This window comes from Triturus cristatus, chromosome 1_1 (genome assembly GCF_964204655.1).
Source record: "Triturus cristatus chromosome 1_1, aTriCri1.1, whole genome shotgun sequence".
Classification (NCBI taxonomy): Eukaryota; Metazoa; Chordata; class Amphibia; order Caudata; family Salamandridae; genus Triturus; species Triturus cristatus.
The window spans coordinates 140,157,525-140,165,439 of NC_140579.1; the positions used below are offsets into that span (position 1 = coordinate 140,157,525).

Genomic DNA, 7,915 nt, shown 5'->3' on the forward strand with positions numbered 1-7,915 from the left:
GTTTAAAACAAGCGCGCGCGAAAAACATTGGCCGCGCGGGTGCTGAAAGTGAAAGTGCATCGCGATCGCGATGCACTTAATTGCCGAGAGTGAAAATGATCGCGATAGTGATGCACTTAATTACCCGTGATGGAGAAAAGACAGATGGTGGCTGCGCTCCAAGCTTGAGGCCAGCAAAAGTCTCTGGTAGCACTTTGAAAACCCCCTTAAAAGTCGAGCAAGCAGCGCATGCGCTGCTCTAGGCTCGACCTAAAACAAGCATTGGCATAGCCAATAGGTCTCGCTTTTGGGACCTTATAAGTATTTAGTTATGTAGCACAATATCCTTGGTGCAACAACACCAACTGTTGCATGGCTAAACACTTAAAAGGTCCCAAAGGCGAGACCTATTGGCTATGCCAATGCTTGTTTTTCAGTAGTCCTCACTGTTTCAAAGAGGGCGGCAGTCACTCTGCTCCTAAGGGGTGCCTGAAGAGTAACAAAATGGAATTTTACAGCTCTGTGTCTGATAGAGGAATAAGCCACAGAGGGGCGGGAGATGCTGACAAACTATTTAAACGACAGGCATGTGAGAAGAGCTAATAAGGTCAACGTTAAGTGTCTGCGTGGAACACAGTGCATGATAAGCTTCGCAGACCACGCACAAGCTGATGCAAAGCCTAATCACAGTAAAATTGTATGAAAATTTGAGGACAGCCTAAAACATTACACTGTGTTTGAACACATCAAAAAGAGAATGAACAAGTGCTTGTTTCGCTTATGGCATGTATTATGCGCCAAGAAGCAATGTGACTGCTATGATAGGCATCAATAAGAGATTCTGATTCTTCAAATCAATATGTGAAATGTTTCTGTATACCTTGTTGGTCTGAAAATTATACTAAAAAAAATCAAATAAAACGGCTCTCATGTTAATGCCTCTCAGGACTGATTCTGCCACGGATTAAAAAGGAGGCACTGTATTGTGCACGCTGGAACTGTTGTACAAGTCTTCAAGAAACTGCAGTTCAAGCAAAGATATCCGACAAGGCCGAATAAAATGTTTGTTACTACGTTCAAATTGCGTGGCGCGTATGTCTGAGAAATCAAGTTGTCATTTGTGAAAAGTGAACAGTTGCGCCTGTTTTTTTAATTTTTTTTAATACATATGAATTTCTTGCACTTGATGTCCTGCTTTTCGGATTATAAAAGCAGGCGACATGCACGAGCACCAGAGAACATATGGAGACAGGATTCTAAACGTTTCTGACGTAGCACGGAACACTACAAAAAGCTCGCAGCAGATGACATGCCCTCTTGGCCTCGGGTTCTGCGACACTCACTCACAGAAAGGCGACAAGGGTCAAACAAAGCATATTGGACATTACCATTAGTTTAGTCTGCTCCCCAACACTCCTCTCCAAGGAAACACAGAAAGGCCACGGCCTGTCAGAGGGAGGTGTGGAGAGAATGCGGGCATTCCTGTCTTTTTATAGGCAGGTTTTAAGCCACAGAATCATCTAAGAGTGCGTGTGCCTTTAAATGCGCCCATTCCTCTTCATTTAACCCACAGGTCACCATCCCGCCAAATGGACGGCTGACACAACCCTAGGATTAAGGTGCTCTTGGTCAAGTGAAGAGGCGGCGGACGGCCTGCGAGCAATCTGCTGATTTAAGCAGTGAAACCAAAAAGCGCGCGCTCACGCTGCAAGTTTAAAAAAAAAAAAAAGGAGGCACGTCTGCGAGTGGTGTGCGCACACCATGCAAGTTTAAAAAAAAAAAAAAAGGCGGCTCGTCTGCTGAGTGGTGTGCGCGCACCTTGACGAGAGAGGAAAGACAGATGGCGCCTCCGCTCGTCATTGTGCACGCAACCGCACACTGGAGGCCAACAAAAGGCTTTGGTAACACTTTCAAAACCGACTTACTAAATGTCTCGCCTGAGAGAGTGCATGCGCTGGCTCAGGCGAGACTTAAAAATGGTTGGGCACAGAGCTTGATTTTATTGGACAAGTTATCCGTGTTTCGACTCAACATGCATGACAATAAACTTGCACGACAAACACTAAATGTTGCATACCAATATATCGGCAAACATTTTTCAAATTCAATTCGCCCATTTTACCACTGCCCTGCTTTCCACACAGTTTTCACTCGTCCTTCAGAAACCCCTTTTAACAATCTTCTCTTACACAGCGCTCCTTTCCCTTTATAAATCACAGTCCAGCAGTTTAGATACAGACAACCTCGGTCTCTGCAACCACGATATTGATTTTTTCCAGTAAAATAAAATACGCCAAAGTCACCAATGTCATGCTAGTGTACTTTGTCTGGTCTTGCTTGCAACTGAACCATCAAGGTAAAGACTGTTAAACTCTAAAAATGTGTAAAATATAGTTTGACTAGTCCAGAAGGGAAAGGGAGGCAGCTTAATCAGGGATGAAAGTTTAGTGCTGCGATTCAATGACAGCAAACACAGGGGAAAGTAGTGACATGTCTTCTTCTGCAGTCAAGGACCAAACATCTGATAACTGCTCTGATGGCCAAAGAAAGACACAGAGATCAAAATAGTGAAACACGTTCATGTGCACAACTGTAGGGAGCTTGAGTCAATACAACTACAAGTCCGCAAGCTATTACTGGGACATTATGCGGCGATGCGCATGACACAAGTGCAGCCATGGTGTGACAAGAGATAATGGCCTCTTGGAGCGGGCGCCGTTGCTATATAGGGTGGAATCAAAGCAAAAGAAAGATAAACGTGTTGCTGAGGCAGTTTGGCTAACTAGAAAAAGAACTTATAATTCATATTATTTAAAATCATTTTTCATAGAGTAAACACTTGAATGGATAGCTGCCAAAATTAATTGATAAAATACTAAACATAGGTGAGCTACACCTTTTGGAATGATGTCATAGATGTACTGTGGATGGGATATATGCCACTGACATACAGTAGGAGTTATGCGCTTAGTCTGTGTTTAATGTACCTAATGTAAATAATAATCAATGTTTTTTAATTATGTAATAAATACGGCCGGGGGGGTCACTCCCCCTAATCCAAAGGAGTGTGGTTTGAAATGCTTGCCTCAGGGCTGGGTGGGTACCCAAACATCTGAGGGTGGTCTGGGGTCTTAACCTTGGAGGGGACTTAGGCAGTACCAGGTCATAATGTAGCCTAGCCTAGACAGTGATAAACAGCTCTGGACAACATTTCACCATGGTGGCATTTTTTTAATATTTAGTATATCCCACTTTTATACATTAAGCACCCAGCCCTTTGTCAATACAGGATGCACTTAAATGTTATTTATTTAATATAATGATCTTGGTGCCACACAAGCCAAACACTTTTCCTTCGCCATAGGTTATTGCACTGGTTTTAAAACAACAGCCTCCACGGAACACACTGGCACTCTCTGGAGCAATATACTTTACTTTTTTATTTGGGTAGTGTAAATATACAATTCGGCACACCTATGACAGTTAACTTCCAAGCCAGTGGCACATTTCCTGGAAAAGTTAAGCTGGCCAACTAGTTGCACCAATTTTACAGTATAAAAATCTAACAAGATGTGACCGAGCACAGTGTCATGGCCCTAATATCAGCAGGAAAATAGGAGGGGGCAGCACAAAATGATGTCCTTCCTCACAAATAGCATTCACCATACATGACTCCGTCATATCTGACATATTGCGCAATCTTAGCACGTTGATCCGCCCAAGGTGGAAAACAGCAGACTTACCTCCCCACTGTCCTCTAGAAGAAAGTTTCAGGGGCAGCCTGTCTTTTTGAAAATGATCTCCTGGAACAATTCTCTTCAGGGCAGCTTTTAAATAAATGTACACCATGTTTGTCAGACTTTTGTGTTTGTTACCTCGAGGATGTAGCATTGCGTACAGCGTACCCTGAAGCAATCTCTGGGTTGTCAGGTTATACAACAAAGAAATCCCATTAGTATCTAATTAATTATTATTCATTATCAACAGCAAATAAAACCACAAAATCAATACTACCAATAATGATAAACATAATAATAGCAATCATTTCCGTAGCGCACACCGCATATTACATTTTTGGGTATGTTATTTTTTATAATTGTTATTATCACCCAAAACATTGGTATTCAAATCTGTTTACTGTTCAATGTTATACCTGAATGGAGAACCAGCGCGCATACCACGATGTAGAACAGCCCCTGGGATGAAGTCGCCCAAAACAATGTTGCTCATTTTCCAAACCTCACAGCGCTGAAGGATGTGGCGGCCTTGTTAGATCTGAAATTGTGACTTGTACATTTCTGGGTGGGCACTTAGTTGACAGACAGACCTTAAAGCCTATAGATGGAGACGGTTGTGCTACAGGTGTATGGAAGAAATTAAGCAATGGGATCCTTTTTATGCAAAAATAACGTGTTTAGGGTCAGGAAACAACCACGATCCATCCTAGGATCTCGAGGAATACTGAGAGGTATGTGAAAACGACACGACAAGGGTAGGAACAGATGCTATCCGTCCACACCAATAAGCATCTGTCGGGCTACAACTATTCATCAATCAGGGGAATACATAGGAACGTCCATAAAAGAAATAGTGCTGGCACCTCTTACAGCATTCAGGAAGGTGAAATCCACTGAAACGCTATTTTAACAATTGGACCCTGGATTAGGAGGGAATAAAAATTATTTATTTGACAGGAGACTTTGTTCAAGGAAGAGTGGTGGCTGTTTTCTAAGTGAATTGTAGACAAGTTATCGATAAGGGGAAAACAAAAGACAGTAGGAAAGTACAAAATCAGTGTTGCTGATGGGACTAGAAGGCAACCTGGGGTTACATAGGTAAAAATTCGGGTTACATAGGTGATCTGTGCTGATACAGTATATGCATTTTCCGACGCTCCTTGTACATAACCGGGGCCCATTAAGCGAACATCTGACTTGAGGTAACAAACATTGGCCGCGTGGCCGTGAAATTGACACAGCCGCACGGCCCGCGAAAGTGATCGCGATCAAAGACAGATGGTGGCTGTGCGCGTGCACGCTCGCGTGAACCCTAAGCGCTAGGCCACCAAAAGCCTGTGGCAGCCCTTTGAAAACCCACACACTAAATTTCTCGCAGAGCAGCGCATGCGCTGATTCAGTGAGACCTAAAAGACGGACCGCCTGTGCCAGGGCACAAAACAGAGACCGATAGAGACCCGCTTTGAGGCCCCCTTAAAAAACTGCCGGTGCTCAGACCAGGTGCGACCTGGCCCACTTAAAGCCCTGACACAACCCGGTGTGCACCTGAGATAGCATCCTATAGCACAGCCTCCCCCACGACGCAAACCTGTGTCACCTCACGGTGTGCACCTGAGATATCATCCTATAGCACAGACCCCCGTGCGACGCAAACCTGTGACACAACCCGGTGTGCACCTGAGATAGCATCCTATAGCACAGCGCCCTCTGTGTACGACACGAACCTGTGACACAACCCTGTGTTTCCCTGAGGCATCACCCTATAGCACAGCGCCTCCCTAGCACCCACTGTACGACACAAACCTTTGACACAACCTGTGTGTACCTGAGGCATCATTATATAGGACCAGAGACATTTTAAGGCATGGGCAACGTGGGCTCTGGCCCAGGTCAGCTCTGTTCTGGAGAGAGTCTCGCCCTGATTTTCTTGTGTAATTCTTAAACCGATTGTTGTCGAGAGCGGTAGAGCGGTTTCCTTTAATCCGTTTTTTATGTGGGTGATGCGTGACCGTCCATTGCAGGCATTTTAAAGACAAATGTAACGTTTAGGTTTCATGCGGCATCCCTAAAACAGATTCTTTTAGATAAAAACAGGACGTCACATATGAGAAACGGGGGGGGTGTCACAGACATTATTTGCAGTAATAATAGTGAGATGCTGCTGCTGTTAAAATGTTGAAAACACACATTGCGATCTCTGAATAATAGATGTTAATACATTTAGAATTTGAACAGGTGTGCTCGTGCACGTCAGTGACCAGGCCAAAGAAAGGGGGCATGAGCGAACTGAAACTGGATCATAAACTCAAAGCTGTTCCGAATAGGTCCCCCCGGAATGCGTTTGGCGCAGGGCCCCCAAAATCCTAAAAGTGTCCCTGTATAGGACAGCGCGCTCCGTGCTTAAGACACGATCCTGTGACACAACCAAGAGTGTACCGGAGGCTTCATCCTATAGGGCGGCAGTCTCTGTATCTGTGTCGTGTTCCTGTGACTCTCTCTCCCCCCCCCCTACCCCTCCCCCCCCACCCATGTACCCCTCACAGGACCCCATTACCTTCCACCTTGGCAGCTGTGTGGCGTGCGTTTGTTGGAGGTATAAAGAGCGACAGGTACCCACAAAGTACAGCCTGGTGACTCCCGACATGTGGTGACAGCCCAGGCCCCTCCTGGGTTGAACGCTCACCGCTCACGGCGAACATCGTGCGGGCATTCCTCAGGACCGGACTGGGATCTCCAGGCGGAGCAGCGGAGGGATTACCGCCGCAGCACCCGCCTGCACACGGCCACGCCCCCTCCATCCCGGGGTGCCCTCCTCCGCCCCGCCCACCGGTGAGGCAGCTGGAATGTGGTCACACCAGTGGGGTTGATGCTTCTGCCACCGCTGCCGCGGGACGGTTCCTCCAGCCTGACAGAGCAGGATGAGATACCTGAAGGGAGGGGCCTCGGAGCAGGCTCTGGAGAGCCGGGGTCTAGCTAACATGAGGGGTAGCTCTGCTGTCGGAGGGTTTAGTATCCTGTAGACTAGCTCTGCTGTCTGATTCGGAGCATGGGAGAGCTGTGTAACCCAAGGGATAGCTCTGCTGTCTGATTCGGAGCATGAGAGAGCTGTGTAACCCGTGGGGTAGCTCTGCTGTCGGAGGCTTTAGTATCCTGTAGACTAGCTCTGCTGTCTGATTCGGAGCATGGGAGAGCTGTGTAACCCAAGGGATAGCTCTGCTGTCTGATTCGGAGCATGGTTTGAGCCTCTAGATGGGTGTAGATATGGGTGTAGCTCAGTGCCCCATTCGCATTGAATTCGGGGACGCACTGTCTCAGCACCACATAGGTTACCGGCGTGATTGACCAAGTGGTTGCGGGTGCGCCGCTCGCGAGCAGATTTTAACCCGTGGTTATTTCGGTGTCGTGGAGTGTACCTCTGTCTCAAATCCACCGATAGTTCATTGTTAAGCCGATTAGCCTGCAGCACACTGAGCTGGGCACCATAACCAGGAGTTAGGCCTGCAGGAGAAGTAGCGGAAAGAACCATATAGGAATAGGTCCAGGTGTACTTTGGGGGGCATTCCACTGCAACCAAAGACAGGGAGCACCATGCCCTGGGAGCACGCGCGTTGCCCTAATTCTGAGGCCTGCCCATAAAGGGGCCGAGTAGCAAAACAATTAAATAGGCTCCATAGGCGGGCCTCGGGCCTTACAGCTGGGTGAAACCACCATCAATTGGGGATAGGCCCAGGTAAAATAGGGCTTTTCTTAATGTCTAGAGGACCATTGCGGTTGGGGGTATCCCCCACCGGATTCCCTGGTCGCGTACCACAGCTGCGGGAGACTGGGATCCGGGTTTACGGACACGTTACCGCGCCAGGGGCGCTGCCAGCAAACATACGGTGCTGCTGTCCCAGTAATTGGGGTGTCGGCGGGGCAATCGCAAGGGGACAGTATGTCAATAGTACATTTGACACGCCCAGGGTGCACTAAATCTCCACTTCAACGGAGCAGGAATTTGGCACCGCTGGGGATGCTCTGGGTTTGCGGTGGGGGGGCCCCCCGCCACCCTCCTTCTGAGGAGCATGATGGGAGGGGGGTAGTAGGACTTAGTCAATCCCCAATGCTTGAACTTTACTGACGGCGCGCAATGTTAAGCCAGACAGATTCCCGAAGCTGGTATACCTAGGGGGTTACATTACTGAGGGATCTGTAGGGGC

General features: G+C 47.3%; 3 pseudogenes across 4 annotated transcripts in view; all 3 read right to left on the reverse strand.

The window, feature by feature from the left end:
• The window catches only part of LOC146869835 (beta-1,3-galactosyltransferase 9 pseudogene), a 155,660-nt pseudogene extending 149,292 nt beyond the window's left edge, over positions 1-6,368 (reverse strand). The window contains exon 1 of the transcript XR_014967621.1: positions 6,271-6,368. The product of XR_014967621.1 is annotated as a beta-1,3-galactosyltransferase 9 pseudogene, transcript variant X3 (transcript). The remainder of the gene's footprint in view (positions 1-6,270) is intronic.
• The window catches only part of LOC146869834 (beta-1,3-galactosyltransferase 9 pseudogene), a 198,830-nt pseudogene extending 192,431 nt beyond the window's left edge, over positions 1-6,399 (reverse strand). For both annotated transcript variants that reach the window (XR_014967650.1, XR_014967632.1), the window contains exon 1: positions 6,271-6,399. The product of XR_014967650.1 is annotated as a beta-1,3-galactosyltransferase 9 pseudogene, transcript variant X2 (transcript). The remainder of the gene's footprint in view (positions 1-6,270) is intronic.
• LOC146869837 (beta-1,3-galactosyltransferase 9 pseudogene) overlaps positions 1-6,404 on the reverse strand; it is an 81,609-nt pseudogene extending 75,205 nt beyond the window's left edge. Inside the window, exon 1 of the transcript XR_014967590.1 lies at positions 6,271-6,404. The product of XR_014967590.1 is annotated as a beta-1,3-galactosyltransferase 9 pseudogene, transcript variant X4 (transcript). The remainder of the gene's footprint in view (positions 1-6,270) is intronic.
• Positions 6,405-7,915: the final 1,511 nt, after the last annotated feature.